Genomic DNA, 16030 nt, shown 5'->3' on the forward strand with positions numbered 1-16030 from the left:
CTGGGTCAGTGTGTGTGGGGGTCACTCTGGGTCAGTGTGTGTGGGGGTCACTCTGGGTCAGTGTGTGTGTGGGGTTCACTCTGGGTCAGTGTGTGTGTGGGGTTCACTCTGGGTCAGTGTGTGTGGGGGGTCACTCTGGGTCAGTGTGTATGGGGGTCACTCTGGGTCAGTGTGTATGGGGGGGTCACTCTGGGACAGTGTGTGTGGGGGTGTCGCTCTGGGTCAGTGTGTGGGGGGGTCACTCTGGGACAGTGTGGGTGGTCACTCTGGGTCAGTGTGTGGGAGGTCAGTGTGTGTGGGGCATCACTCTGGGTCAGTGTGGGGGGGTCACTCTGGGTCACTATGTAAGGGGGGGTCACTCTGGGACAGTGTGTGTGGGGGTTCACTCTGGGTCAGTGTGTATGGGGGTCACTCTGGGTCAGTGTGTGTGGGGGGTCACTCTGGGTCAGTGTGTGTCTGGGGGTCACTCTGGGTCAGTGTGTGGGGGGTCACTCTGGGTCAGTATGTGTGGGGGGTCACTCTGAGTCAGTGTGTGTGGGGGGTCACTCTGGGTCAGTGTGTGTGGGGGGTCACTCTGGGTCAGTGTGTGTCTGGGGGTCACTCTGGGTCAGTGTGTGGGGGGTCACTCTGGGTCAGTATGTGTGGGGGGTCACTCTGGGTCAGTGTGTGGGAGGTCAGTGTGTGTGGGGCATCACTCTGGGTCAGTGTGGGGGGGTCACTCTGGGTCACTATGTAAGGGGGGGTCACTCTGGGACAGTGTGTGTGGGGGTTCACTCTGGGTCAGTGTGTATGGGGGTCACTCTGGGTCAGTGTGTGGGGGGGGTCACTCTGGGTCAGTGTGTGTGTGGGGTTCACTCTGGGTCAGTGTGTGTGGGGGGTCACTCTGGGTCAGTGTGTGTGTGGGGTTCACTCTGGGTCAGTGTGGGGGCGTCACTCTGATTCAGTGTGTGTGTGTGGGGGGGTCACTCTGGGTCAGTGTGTGTGGGGGGGTCACTCTGGGTCAGTGTGTGTTGGGGGGTCACTCTGGGTCAGTGTGTGGGGGGGTTCACTCTGGGTCAGTGTGTGTGGGGGGTTCACTCTGGGTCAGTGTGTGTGGGGGGTCACTCTGGGTCAGTGTGTGTCTGGGGGTCACTCTGGGTCAGTGTGTGGGGGGTCACTCTGGGTCAGTATGTGTGGGGGGTCACTCTGAGTCAGTGTGTGTGGGGGGTCACTCTGGGACAGTGTGTGTGGGGGGGCCACTCTGGGACAGTGTGTGGGGGGTTCACTCTGGGACAGTGTGGGGGTTCACTCTGGGTCAGTGTGTGTGGGGTTCACTCTGGGACAGTGTGTGTGGGGGGGCCACTCTGGGACAGTGTGTGGGGGGTTCACTCTGGGACAGTGTGGGGGTTCACTCTGGGTCAGTGTGTGTGGGGGTCACTCTGGGACAGTGTGGGGGTTCACTCTGGGTCAGTGTGTGTGGGGGTCACTCTGGGACAGTGTGTGTGGGGGGGCCACTCTGGGACAGTGTGTGGGGGGTTCACTCTGGGACAGTGTGGGTGGTCACTCTGGGTCAGTGTGTGGGGGGTCACTCTGGGTCAGCGTGGGGGGATCATTCTGGGTCAGTGTGTGTGGGGGGATCATTCTGGGTCAGTGTGTGTGGGGGGGGTCACTCTGGGTCAGTGTGTGGGGGGTTCAATCTGGGATAGTGTGGGGGGATCATTCTGGGTCAGTGTGTATGGGGGGGTTCACTCTGGGTCAGTGTGTGTGTGGGGGGGTCACTCTGGGACAGTGTGTGTGTGGGGGGGGGCACTCTGGGTCAGTGTGTGTGTGGGGATCACTCTGGGACAGTGTGTGTGTGGGGGGGGGCACTCTGGGTCAGTGTGTGTGTGGGGGTCACTCTGGGTCAGTTTGTGTGGGGGGGGCCACTCTGGGACAGTGTGTGTGGGGGGGTCACTCTGGGTCAGTTTGTGTGGGGGGGCCACTCTGGGACAGTGTGTGTGGGGGGGTCACTCTGGGTCAGTGTGTGGGGGGTCACTCTGGGACAGTGTGGGGGGGTCACTCTGGGACAGTGTGTGTGGGGGTCACTCTGGGTCAGTGTGTGTCTGGGGGTCACTCTGGGTCAGTGTGTGTGTGTGGGGGGGAGTCACTCTGGGTCAGTGTGTGGGGGGTCACTCTGGGTCAGCGTGGGGGGATCATTCTGGGTCAGTGTGTGTCTGGGGGTCACTCTGGGTCAGTGTATGTGGGGGGGGGTCACTCTGGGTCAGTGTATGTGGGGGGGGTCACTCTGGGACAGTGTGTGTGGGGGGTCACTCTGGGTCAGTGTGTGTGGGGGGGGTCACTCTGGGACAGTGTGTGTGGGGGGGTCACTCTGGGTCAGTGTGTGGGGGGTCACTCTGGGTCAGTGTGTGTGTGGGGTCACTCTGGGTCAGTTTGTGTGTGTGGGGGGGGTCACTCTGGTCAGTGTGTGTGGTGTCACTCTGGGTCAGTGTGTGTGGGGGGTCACTCTGGGTCAGTTTGTGTGTGTGTGGGGGGGTCACTCTGGGTCAGTGTGTATGGGGGTCACTCTGGGTCAGTGTGTGTGGGGTCACTCTGGGTCAGTGTGTGTGGGGGGGTCACTCTGGGACAGTGTATATGAAGGGTCACACTGGGTCAGTGTGTGTGTGGGGGGTCACTCTGGGTCAGTGTGTGTGGGGGGGGTCACTCTGGGACAGTGTGTGTGGGGGGGTCACTCTGGGTCAGTGTGTGGGGGGTTCAATCTGGGAAAGTGTGGGGGGTCACTCTGGGACAGTGTGTGTGTGGGGGGGGTAACTCTGGGACAGTGTGTGTGTGGGGGGGGCACTCTGGGTCAGTGTGTGTGGGGGGGTCACTCTGGCTCAGTGTGTGGGGGGTCACTCTGGGTCAGTGTGTGTGTGGGGTCACTCTGGGTCAGTTTGTGTGTGTGAGGGGGGTCACTCTGGGTCAGTGTATATGGGGGTCACTCTGGGTCAGTGTGTGTGGGGTCACTCTGGGTCAGTGTGTGTGGGGGGGTCACTCTGGGACAGTGTATATGAAGGGTCACACTGGGTCAGTGTGTGGGGGGTCACTCTGGGTCAGTGTGTGTGTGGGGGGTCACTCTGATACAGTGTGAGGGGTCACTCTGAGTCAGTGTGTGTCTGGGGCTCAGTCTGGGTCAGTGTGTGTAGGGGTGGTCACTCTGGGTCAGTGTGTGTGGGGGGTCACTCTGGGTCAGTGTGTAGGGGGCGTCACTCTGGGTCAGTGTGTGGGGCGGTCACTCTGGGTCAGTGTGGGTGGTGTTACTCTGGGTCAGGTATGGGGGGTCACTCTGGGTCAGTGTGTGTGTGGGGTCACTCTGGGTCAGTGTGTGTGGGGGGTCACTCTGGGTCAGTAAGAATGTGTGGGGTCACTCTGATACAGTGTGAGGGGTCACTCTGAGTCAGTGTGTGTAGGGGGTTCACTCTGGGTCAGTGTATATGGGGGTCACTCTGGGTCAGTGTGTGTGGGGTCACTCTGGGTCAGTGTGTGTGGGGGTTCACTCTGGGTCAGTGTGTGGGGGGGTCATTCTGGGTCAGTGTGTGGGGGGTTCACTCTGGGTCAGTGTGTGTGGGGGTTCACTCTGGGTCAGTGTGTGTGGGGGTTCACTCTGGGTCAGTGTGTATGGGGGGTCACTCTGGGTCAGTGTGTTTGGGCATCACTCTGGGTCAGTGTGTGTGGGGGTTCACTCTGGGTCAGTGTGTATGGGGGGTCACTCTGGGTCAGTGAGTGTGGGGGGGTCACTCTGGGTCAGTGTGTGGGGGGGGTCACTCTGGGTCAGTGTGTAGGGGGGGTCACTCTGGGTCAGTGTGTGTGGGGGTCACTCTGGGTCAGTGTGTAGGGGGCGTCACTCTGGGTCAGTGTGTAGGGGGCGTCACTCTGGGTCAGTGTGTGTGGGGGTCACTCTGAGTCAGTGTGTAGGTGGGTCACTCTGGGTCAGTGTGTATGGGGGGTTCACTCTGGGTCAGTGTGTGTGTGGGGTCACTCTGGGTCAGTTTGTGTGTGTGGGGGGGGTCACTCTGGGTCAGTGTGTATGGGGGTCACTCTGGGTCAGTGTGTGTGGTGTCACTCTGGGTCAGTGTGTGTGGGGGGTCACTCTGGGTCAGTTTGTGTGTGTGTGGGGGGGTCACTCTGGGTCAGTGTGTATGGGGGTCACTCTGGGTCAGTGTGTGTGGGGTCACTCTGGGTCAGTGTGTGTGGGGGGTTCACTCTGGGACAGTGTATATGAAGGGTCACACTGGGTCAGTGTGTGTGTGGGGGGTCACTCTGGGACAGTGTGTGTGGGGGGGTCACTCTGGGTCAGTGTGTGGGGGGTTCAATCTGGGAAAGTGTGGGGGGTCACTCTGGGACAGTGTGTGTGTGGGGGGGGGTAACTCTGGGACAGTGTGTGTGTGGGGGGGGCACTCTGGGTCAGTGTGTGTGGGGGGGTCACTCTGGCTCAGTGTGTGGGGGGTCACTCTGGGTCAGTGTGTGTGTGGGGTCACTCTGGGTCAGTTTGTGTGTGTGAGGGGGGTCACTCTGGGTCAGTGTATATGGGGGTCACTCTGGGTCAGTGTGTGTGGGGTCACTCTGGGTCAGTGTGTGTGGGGGGGTCACTCTGGGACAGTGTATATGAAGGGTCACACTGGGTCAGTGTGTGGGGGGTCACTCTGGGTCAGTTTGTGTGTGGGGGGTCACTCTGATACAGTGTGAGGGGTCACTCTGAGTCAGTGTGTGTCTGGGGCTCAGTCTGGGTCAGTGTGTGTAGGGGTGGTCACTCTGGGTCAGTGTGTGTGGGGGGTCACTCTGGGTCAGTGTGTGTGTGGGGTCACTCTGGGTCAGTGTGTGTGGGGGGTCACTCTGGGTCAGTAAGAATGTGTGGGGTCACTCTGATACAGTGTGAGGGGTCACTCTGAGTCAGTGTGTGTAGGGGGTTCACTCTGGGTCAGTGTATATGGGGGTCACTCTGGGTCAGTGTGTGTGGGGTCACTCTGGGTCAGTGTGTGTGGGGGTTCACTCTGGGTCAGTGTGTGGGGGGGTCATTCTGGGTCAGTGTGTGTGGGGGTCACTCTGGGTCAGTGTGTAGGTGGGTCACTCTGGGTCAGTGTGTGTGGGGGGTTCACTCTGGGTCAGTGTGTATGGGGGTCACTCTGGGTCAGTGTGTATGGGGGTCACTCTGGGACAGTGTGTGTGGGGGTCACTCTGGGTCAGTGTGTGGGGGGGTCACTCTGGGACAGTGTGTGTGGGGGGTTCACTCTGGGTCAGTGTGTGTGGGGGTTCACTCTGGGTCAGTGTGTATGGGGGTCACTCTGGGTCAGTGTGTATGGGGGTCACTCTGGGACAGTGTGTGTGGGGGTCACTCTGGGTCAGTGTGTGTGGGGGGTTCACTCTGGGACAGTGTGTGGGGGGGTCACTCTGGGACAGTGTGTGTGGGGGTCACTCTGGGTCAGTGTGTGGGGGGGTCACTCTGGGACAGTGTGTGTGGGGGGTTCACTCTGGGTCAGTGTGTGTGGGGGTTCACTCTGGGTCAGTGTGTATGGGGGTCACTCTGGGTCAGTGTGTGTGGGGGGGTCACTCTGGGACAGTGTGTGTGGGGGTCACTCTGGGTCAGTGTGTGTGGGGGGTTCACTCTGGGACAGTGTGTGTGGGGGGGTCACTCTGGGACAGTGTGTGTGGGGGTTCACTCTGGGTCAGTGTGTGTGGGGGTCACTCTGGGTCAGTGTGTATGGGGGTTCACTTTGGGTCAGTGTGTATGGGGGTCACTCTGGGTCAGTGTTTGTGGGGATTCACTCTAGGTCAGTGTGTGTGGGGGTCACTCTGGGACATGTGTGTGTGTGGGGGTCACTCTGGGACAGTGTGTATGGGGGTTCACTCTGGGTCAGTGTGTGTGGGGGTCACTCTGGGACAGTGTGTGTGGGGGGTCACTCTGGGTCAGTGTGTGTGGGGGTCACTCTGGGACAGTGTGTTTGGGAGTTCACTCTAGGTCAGTGTGTGTAGGGGTCACTCTGGGACAGTGTGTATGGGGGTTCACTCTGGGTCAGTGTGTGTGGGGGTCACTCTGGGACAGTGTGTGTTTGGGAGTCACTCTGGGTCAGTGTATATGGGGGGTCACTCTGGGTCAGTGTGTGTGGGGGTCACTCTGGGTCAGTGTGTGTGGGGGTCACTCTGGGTCAGTGTGTGTGGGGGTCACTCTGGGTCAGTGTGTGTGTGGGGTTCACTCTGGGTCAGTGTGTGTGTGGGGTTCACTCTGGGTCAGTGTGTGTGGGGGGTCACTCTGGGTCAGTGTGTATGGGGGTCACTCTCGGTCAGTGTGTATGGGGGGGTCACTCTGGGACAGTGTGTGTGGGGGTTCACTCTGGGACAGTGTGTGTGGGGGTTCACTCTGGGACAGTGTGTGTGGGGGTCACTCTGGGACAGTGTGTATGGGGGTCACTCTGGGTCAGTGTGTATGGGGGGGTCACTCTAGGACAGTGTGTGTGGGGGTCACTCTGGGACAGTGTGTGTGGGGGGTCACTCTGTGTCAGTGTGTGTGGGGGTTCACTCTGGGTCAGTGTGTGTGTGGGGGTCACTCTGGGTCAGTGTGTGTGGGGGTTCACTCTGGGTCAGTGTGTGGGGGTGTCGCTCTGGGTCAGTGTGTGTGGGGGTCACTCTGGGACAGTGTGGGTGGTCACTCTGGGTCAGTGTGTGGGAGATCAGTGTGTGTGGGGCATCACTCTGGGTCAGTGTGGGGGGGTCACTCTGGGTCACTATGTAAGGGGGGGTCACTCTGGGACAGTGTGTGTGGGGGTTCACTCTGGGTCAGTGTGTATGGGGGTCACTCTGGGTCAGTGTGTGTGGGGGGTCACTCTGGGTCAGTGTGTGTGTGGGGTTCACTCTGGGTCAGTGTGTGTGGGGGGTCACTCTGGGTCAGTGTGTGTGTGGGGTTCACTCTGGGTCAGTGTGTGTGGGGGGTCACTCTGGGTCAGTGTGTGTGGGGGGGTCACCCTGGGTCAGTGTGTGTGGGGGGTTCACTCTGGGTCAGTGTGTGTGGGGGGGTCACTCTGGGACAGTGAATATGGGGGGTCACTCTGGGTCAGTGTGTGTGGGGGTCACTCTGGGTCAGTGTGTATGGGGGTCACTCTGGGTCAGTGTATATGGGGGGTCACTCTGGGTCAGTGTGTTGGGGGGGTCACTCTGGGTCAGTGTGTGTGGGGGGGTTCACTCTGGGTCAGTGTGTGTGGGGGTCACTCTGGGTCAGTGTGTATGGGGGTTCACTCTGGGTCAGTGTGTGTGTGGGGGTCACTCTGGGTCAGTGTGTATGGGGGTTACTCTGGGTCAGTGTGTGTGTGGGGGTCACTCTGGGTCAGTGTGTGTGGGGGTCACTCTGAGTCAGTGTGTGTGTGGGGGTCACTCTGGGTCAGTGTGTGTGGGGGTCACTCTGGGTCAGTGTGTATGGGGGTTCACTCTGGGTCAGTGTGTATGGGGGTTACTCTGGGTCAGTGTGTGGGGGTTCACTCTGCGTCAGTGTGTGTGGGGGTCACTCTGGGACAGTGTGTATGGGGGTTCACTCTGGGTCAGTGTGTGGGGGGTCACTCTGGGACAGTGTGTATGGGGGTTCACTCTGGGTCAGTTGTGTGGGGGTCACTCTGGGACAGTGTGTATGGGGGTTCACTCTGGGTCAGTGTGTGTGGGGGTCACTCTGGGTCAGTGTATATGGGGGGTCACTCTGGGTCAGTGTGTGTGTGGGGGTTCACTCTGGGTCAGTGTGTGTGGGGGGTCACTCTGGGTCAGTGTGTGTGTGGGTGTTCACTCTGGGTCAGTGTATATGGGGGGTCACTCTGGGTCAGTGTGTGTGGGGGTTCACTCTGGGTCAGTGTGTGTGGGGGTCACTCTGGGTCAGTGTGTGTGTGGGGGTCACTCTGGGTCAGTGTATATGGGGGGTCACTCTGGGTCAGTGTGTGTGGGGGGTGACTCTGGGTCAGTGTATATGGGGGGTCACTCTGGCTCAGTGTGTGGGGGGAGTCACTCTGGGTCAGTGTATATGAGGGGTAACTCTGGGTCAGTGTGTGTGGGGGTCACTCTGGGTCAGTGTGTGTGTGGGGGTTCACTCTGGGTCAGTGTATATGGGGGTTCACTCTGGGTCAGTGTGTGGGGGGGGTCACTCTGGGTCAGTGTGTGTGGGGTTTCACTCTGGGTCAGTGTGTGTGGGGGTCACTCTGGGACAGTGTGTGTGTGCGGGGTTCACTCTGGGTCAGTGTGTGTGTGGGGGTCACTCTGGGACAGTGTGTATGGGGGTTCACTCTGGGTCAGTTTGTGTGTGGGGGTCACTCTGGGTCAGTGTGTGTGGGGGTCACTCTGGGACAGTGTGTGTGTGGGGGTTCACTCTGGGTCAGTGTATATGGGGGTTCACTTTGGGTCAGTGTGTGTGGGGGTCACTCTGGGTCAGTTTGTGTGGGGTTTCACTCTGGGTCAGTGTGTGTGGGGGTCACTCTGGGACAGTGTGTGTGCGGGGTTCACTCTGGGTCAGTGTGTGTGTGGGGGTCACTCTGGGTCAGTGTGTGTGGGGGGTTCACTCTGGGTCAGTGTGTGTGGGGGGTCACTCTGGGTCAGTGTGTGTGGGTGTCACTCTGGGACATTGTGTATGGGGGTTCACTCTGGGTCAGTGTGTGTGGGGGTCACTCTGGGACAGTGTGTGTGGGGGTTCACTCTGGGTCAGTGTGTGTGGGGGTCACTCTGGGACAGTGTGTTTGGGGGTTCACTCTGGGTCAGTGTGTGTGTGGGGGGGTCACTCTGGGTCAGTGTGTGTGGGGGTCACTCTGGGTCAGTGTGTGTGTGGGGGGGTCACTCTGGGTCAGTGTGTGTGGGGGTCACTCTGGGTCAGTGTGTGGGGGGGTCACTCTGGGTCAGCGAGTGTGGGGGTCACTCTGGGACAGTGTGTGTGGGGGGTCACTCTGGGTCAGTGTGTGTGGGGGTCACTCTGGGTCAGTGTGTGTGGGGGTTCACTCTGGGTTAGTGTGTGTGGGGGTCACTCTGGGTCAGTGTGTGTGGGGGTCACTCTGGGTCAGTGTGTGGGGGGTTCACTCTGGGTCAGTGTGTGTGGGGGGTCACTCTGGGTCAGTGTATATGGGGGGTCACTCTGGGACAGTGTATATGGGGGGTCACTCTGGGTCAGTGTGTAGGGGGTTCACTCTGGGTCAGTGTGTATGGGGGGTCACTCTGGGTCAGTGTATATGGGGGGTCACTCTGGGTCAGTGTGTGTGGGGGTCACTCTGGGACAGTGTGTATGGGGGTCACTCTGGGACAGTGTGTGTGGGGGTCACTCTGGGTCAGTGTGTGGGGGGGTCACTCTGGGTCAGCGAGTGTGGGGGTCACTCTGGGACAGTGTGTGTGGGGGGTCACTCTGGGTCAGTGTGTGTGGGGGTCACTCTGGGTCAGTGTGTGTGGGGGTTCACTCTGGGTCAGTGTGTGTGGGGGTCACTCTGGGTCAGTGTGTGTGGGGGTCACTCTGGGTCAGTGTGTGGGGGGTTCACTCTGGGTCAGTGTGTGTGGGGGGTCACTCTGGGTCAGTGTATATGGGGGGTCACTCTGGGTCAGTGTATATGGGGGGTCACTCTGGGTCAGTGTGTAGGGGGTTCACTCTGGGTCAGTGTGTATGGGGGGTCACTCTGGGTCAGTGTATATGGGGGGTCACTCTGGGTCAGTGTGTGTGGGGGTCACTCTGGGACAGTGTGTATGGGGGTCACTCTGGGACAGTGTGTGTGGGGGTCACTCTGGGTCAGTGTGTGTGGGGGTTCACTCTGGGACAGTGTGTGTGGGGGTCACTCTGGGACAGTGTGTGTGGGGGTCACTCTGGGACAGTGTGTATGGGTGTCACTCTGGGTCAGTGGGTGTTGGGGGTTCACTCTGGGTCAGTGTGTGTGGGGGGTCACTCTGGGTCAGTGTGTATGGGGGGGTCACTCTGGGTCAGTGTGTATGGGGGTTCACTCTAGGTCAGTGTGTGTGGGGGTCACTCTGGGACAGTGTGTATGGGGGTTCACTCTGGGTCAGTTGTGTGGCGGTCACTCTGGGTCAGTGTGTGTGGGGGTCACTCTGGGACAGTATATATGGGGATTCACTCTGGGTCAGTGTGTGTGGGGGGGTCACTCTGGGACAGTGTGTGTGGGGGTTCACTCTGGGTCAGTGTGTATGGGGGTTCACTCTGGGTCAGTGTGTATGGGGGTCACTCTGGGACAGTGTGTGTGTGGGGGTCACTCTGGGTCAGTGAATATGGGGGGTCACTCTGGGTCAGTGTGTGTGGGGGTCACTCTGGGTCAGTGTGTGTGTGGGGGTCACTCTGGGTCAGTGTATATGGGGGGTCACTCTGGGTCTGTGTGTTGGGGGGGTCACTCTGGGTCAGTGTACATGGGGGTCACTCTGGCTCAGTGTGTGGGGGGAGTCACTCTGGGTCAGTGTATATAAGGGGTAACTCTGGGTCAGTGTGTGTGGGGGGTCACTCTGGGTCAGTGTGTGTGGGGGTCACTCTGGGTCAGTGTATATGGGGGGTCACTCTGGGTCAGTGTGTGTGTGGGGGTTCACTCTGGGTCAGTGTGTGTGGGGGGTCACTCTGGGTCAGTGTGTGTGTGGGTGTTCACTCTGGGTCAGTGTATATGGGGGGTCACTCTGGGTCAGTGTGTGTGGGGGTTCACTCTGGGTCAGTGTGTGTGGGGGTCACTCTGGGTCAGTGTGTGTGTGGGGGTCACTCTGGGTCAGTGTATATGGGGGGTCACTCTGGGTCAGTGTGTGTGGGGGGTGACTCTGGGTCAGTGTATATGGGGGGTCACTCTGGCTCAGTGTGTGGGGGGAGTCACTCTGGGTCAGTGTATATGAGGGGTAACTCTGGGTCAGTGTGTGTGGGGGTCACTCTGGGTCAGTGTGTGTGTGGGGGTTCACTCTGGGTCAGTGTATATGGGGGTTCACTCTGGGTCAGTGTGTGGGGGGGGTCACTCTGGGTCAGTGTGTGTGGGGTTTCACTCTGGGTCAGTGTGTGTGGGGGTCACTCTGGGACAGTGTGTGTGTGCGGGGTTCACTCTGGGTCAGTGTGTGTGTGGGGGTCACTCTGGGACAGTGTGTATGGGGGTTCACTCTGGGTCAGTTTGTGTGTGGGGGTCACTCTGGGTCAGTGTGTGTGGGGGTCACTCTGGGACAGTGTGTGTGTGGGGGTTCACTCTGGGTCAGTGTATATGGGGGTTCACTTTGGGTCAGTGTGTGTGGGGGTCACTCTGGGTCAGTTTGTGTGGGGTTTCACTCTGGGTCAGTGTGTGTGGGGGTCACTCTGGGACAGTGTGTGTGCGGGGTTCACTCTGGGTCAGTGTGTGTGTGGGGGTCACTCTGGGTCAGTGTGTGTGGGGGGTTCACTCTGGGTCAGTGTGTGTGGGGGGTCACTCTGGGTCAGTGTGTGTGGGTGTCACTCTGGGACATTGTGTATGGGGGTTCACTCTGGGTCAGTGTGTGTGGGGGTCACTCTGGGACAGTGTGTGTGGGGGTTCACTCTGGGTCAGTGTGTGTGGGGGTCACTCTGGGACAGTGTGTTTGGGGGTTCACTCTGGGTCAGTGTGTGTGTGGGGGGGTCACTCTGGGTCAGTGTGTGTGGGGGTCACTCTGGGTCAGTGTGTGTGTGGGGGGGTCACTCTGGGTCAGTGTGTGTGGGGGTCACTCTGGGTCAGTGTGTGGGGGGGTCACTCTGGGTCAGCGAGTGTGGGGGTCACTCTGGGACAGTGTGTGTGGGGGGTCACTCTGGGTCAGTGTGTGTGGGGGTCACTCTGGGTCAGTGTGTGTGGGGGTTCACTCTGGGTTAGTGTGTGTGGGGGTCACTCTGGGTCAGTGTGTGTGGGGGTCACTCTGGGTCAGTGTGTGGGGGGTTCACTCTGGGTCAGTGTGTGTGGGGGGTCACTCTGGGTCAGTGTATATGGGGGGTCACTCTGGGACAGTGTATATGGGGGGTCACTCTGGGTCAGTGTGTAGGGGATTCACTCTGGGTCAGTGTGTATGGGGGGTCACTCTGGGTCAGTGTATATGGGGGGTCACTCTGGGTCAGTGTGTGTGGGGGTCACTCTGGGACAGTGTGTATGGGGGTCACTCTGGGACAGTGTGTGTGGGGGTCACTCTGGGTCAGTGTGTGGGGGGGTCACTCTGGGTCAGCGAGTGTGGGGGTCACTCTGGGACAGTGTGTGTGGGGGGTCACTCTGGGTCAGTGTGTGTGGGGGTCACTCTGGGTCAGTGTGTGTGGGGGTTCACTCTGGGTCAGTGTGTGTGGGGGTCACTCTGGGTCAGTGTGTGTGGGGGTCACTCTGGGTCAGTGTGTGGGGGGTTCACTCTGGGTCAGTGTGTGTGGGGGGTCACTCTGGGTCAGTGTATATGGGGGGTCACTCTGGGTCAGTGTATATGGGGGGTCACTCTGGGACAGTGTATATGGGGGGTCACTCTGGGTCAGTGTGTAGGGGGTTCACTCTGGGTCAGTGTGTATGGGGGGTCACTCTGGGTCAGTGTATATGGGGGGTCACTCTGGGTCAGTGTGTGTGGGGGTCACTCTGGGACAGTGTGTATGGGGGTCACTCTGGGACAGTGTGTGTGGGGGTCACTCTGGGTCAGTGTGTGTGGGGGTTCACTCTGGGACAGTGTGTGTGGGGGTCACTCTGGGACAGTGTGTGTGGGGGTCACTCTGGGACAGTGTGTATGGGTGTCACTCTGGGTCAGTGGGTGTTGGGGGTTCACTCTGGGTCAGTGTGTGTGGGGGGTCACTCTGGGTCAGTGTGTATGGGGGGGTCACTCTGGGTCAGTGTGTATGGGGGTTCACTCTAGGTCAGTGTGTGTGGGGGTCACTCTGGGACAGTGTGTATGGGGGTTCACTCTGGGTCAGTTGTGTGGCGGTCACTCTGGGTCAGTGTGTGTGGGGGTCACTCTGGGACAGTATATATGGGGATTCACTCTGGGTCAGTGTGTGTGGGGGGGTCACTCTGGGACAGTGTGTGTGGGGGTTCACTCTGGGTCAGTGTGTATGGGGGTTCACTCTGGGTCAGTGTGTATGGGGGTCACTCTGGGACAGTGTGTGTGTGGGGGTCACTCTGGGTCAGTGAATATGGGGGGTCACTCTGGGTCAGTGTGTGTGGGGGTCACTCTGGGTCAGTGTGTGTGTGGGGGTCACTCTGGGTCAGTGTATATGGGGGGTCACTCTGGGTCTGTGTGTTGGGGGGGTCACTCTGGGTCAGTGTACATGGGGGTCACTCTGGCTCAGTGTGTGGGGGGAGTCACTCTGGGTCAGTGTATATAAGGGGTAACTCTGGGTCAGTGTGTGTGGGGGGTCACTCTGGGTCAGTGTGTGTGGGGCGTCACTCTGGGTCAGTGTGTGTGGGGCGTCACTCTGGGTCAGTGTGTATGGGGGTTCACTCTGGGTCAGTGTGTGTGTGGGTCACTCTGGGTCAGTGTGTATGGGGGTCACTCTGGGTCAGTGTGTATGGGGGTCACTCTGGGTCAGTGGGTGTGGGGGGTTCACTCTGGGTCAGTGTGTGTGGGGGTTCACTCTAGGTCAGTGTGTGTGGGGGTCACTCTGGTACAGTGTGTATGGGGGTTCACTCTGGGTCAGTGTGTGTGGGGGTCACTCTGGGTCAGTGTGTATGGGGGTTCACTCTGGGTCAGTGTGTATGGGGGTCACTCTGGGTCAGTGTGTATGGGGGGGTCACTCTGGGTCAGTGTGTATGGGGGTTCACTCTAGGTCAGTGTGTGTGGGGGTCACTCTGGGACAGTGTGTATGGGGGTTCACTCTGGGTCAGTGTGTGTGGGGGTCACTCTGGGTCAGTGTGTATGGGGGTTCACTCTGGGTCAGTGTGTATGGGGGTTACTCTGGGTCAGTGTGTGTGGGGGTTCACTCTGCGTCAGTGTGTGTGGGGGTCACTCTGGGACAGTGTGTATGGGGGTTCACTCTGGGTCAGTGTGTGGGGGGTCACTCTGGGACAGTGTGTATGGGGGTTCACTCTGGGTCAGTTGTGTGGGGGTCACTCTGGGACAGTGTGTATGGGGGTTCACTCTGGGTCAGTTGTGTGGGGGTCACTCTGGCACAGTGTGTATGGGGGTTCACTCTGGGTCAGTGTGTGTGGGGGTCACTCTGGGTCAGTGTGTGTGTGGGGGTTCACTCTGGGTCAGTGTATATGGGGGGTCACTCTGGGTCAGTGTGTGTGGGGGGTCACTCTGGGTCAGTGTATATGAGGGGTAACTCTGTGCCAGTGTGTGTGGGGGGTCACTCTGGGTCAGTGTGTGTGGGGCGTCACTCTGGGTCAGTGTGTGTGGGGGTCACTCTGGGTCAGTGTGTATGGGGGTTCACTCTGGGTCAGTGTGTATGGGGGTTCACTCTGGGTCAGTGTGTGTGGGGGGTCACTCTGGGTCAGTGTGTGTAGGGGTTCACTCTGGGTCAGTGTATATGGGGGGTCACTCTGGGTCAGTGTGTGTGGGGGGTCACTCTGGGTCAGTGTGTGTGGGGGTTCACTCTGGGACAGTGTGTATGGGGGTTCACTCTGGGTCAGTGAGTGTGGGGGTCACTCTGGGTCAGTGTGTGTGTGGGGGGGTCACTCTGGGTCAGTGTATATGAGGGGTAACTCTGGGTCAGTGTGTGTGGGGGTCACTCTGGGTCAGTGTGTATGGGGGTTCACTCTGGGTCAGTGTGTGTGGGGGTCACTCTGGGTCAGTGTGTGTGTGGGGGTCACTCTGGGTCAGTGTGTGTGGGGGTCACTCTGGGTCAGTGTGTGTGTGGGGGGGTCACTCTGGGTCAGTGTGTGTGTGGGGGGTCACTCTAGGTCAGTGCGTGTGGGGCGTCACTCTGGGTCAGTATGTGTGGGGGGTCATTCTGGGTCAGTGTGTAGGGGGGTCACTCTGGGTCAGTGTATATGGGGGGTCACTCTGGGTCAGTGTGTATGGGGGGTCACTCTGGGTCAGTGTGTAGGGGGAGTCACTCTGGGTCAGTGTGTGTGGGGGGTTCACTCTGGGTCAGTGTGTGGGGGGGTCACTCTGGGTCAGTGTGTGTGGGGGGGGTCACTCTGGGTCAGTGTGTGGGGGGGTCACTCTGGGTCAGTGTGTGTGGGGGGTTCACTCTGGGTCAGTGTGTGGGGGGTCACTCTGGGTCAGTGTGTGTGGGGGTCACTCTGGGTCAGTGTGTAGGGGGGGTCACTCTGGGTCAGTGTGTGTGGGGGTCACTCTGGGTCAGTGTGTAGAGGGGGTCACTCTGGGTCAGTGTGTGTGGGGGTCACTCGGGGTCAGTGTGTAGGGGGTTCACTCTGGGTCAGTGTGTGTGGGGGGTTCACTCTGGGTCAGTGTGTGTGGGGGGTCACTCTGGGTCAGTGTGTGTGGGGGGTTCACTCTGGGTCAGTGTGTGTGGGGGGTTCACTCTGGGTCAGTGTGTGTGGGGTTCACTCTGGGTCAGTGTGTATGGGGGGGTCACTCTGGGTCAGTGTGTATGGGGGTCACTCTGGGTCAGTGTATGGGGGGGGGTCACTCTGGGTCAGTGTGTGTGGGGGGGTCACTCTGGGTCAGTGTGTGTGGGGGGTCACTCTGGGACAGTGTGTGTGGGGGGGTCACTCTGGGTCAGTGTGTGTGGGGGTTCATTCTGGGTCAGTGTGTGTGGGGGGGTCACTCTGGGTCAGTGTGTGTGTGGGGGGTTCACTCTGGGTCAGTGTGTGTGTGTGGGGGGTTCACTCTGAGTCAGTGTGTGTGGGGGGTCACTCTGGGACAGTGTGTGTGGGGGGGTCACTCTGGGTCAGTGTGTGGGGGGGGTCACTCTGGGACAGTGTGTGTGGGGGGGTCACTCTGTGTCAGTGTGTGTGGGGGGTCACTCTGGGTCAGTGTGTGTGGGGGGGTCACACTGGGTCAGTGTATGGGGGGGGTTCACTCTGGGTCAGTGTGTGTGGGGGGGTCACTCTGGGTCAGTGTGTATGGGGGGTCACTCTGGGTCAGTGTATGGGGGGGGTTCACTCTGGGTCAGTGTGTGTGGGGGGGTCACTCTGGGTCAGTGTGTGTGTGGGGGTCACTCTGGGACAGTGTG

The sequence above is a fragment of the Chiloscyllium punctatum genome, chromosome 2 (genome assembly GCF_047496795.1).
Source record: "Chiloscyllium punctatum isolate Juve2018m chromosome 2, sChiPun1.3, whole genome shotgun sequence".
In the NCBI taxonomy this organism is placed as follows: Eukaryota; Metazoa; Chordata; class Chondrichthyes; order Orectolobiformes; family Hemiscylliidae; genus Chiloscyllium; species Chiloscyllium punctatum.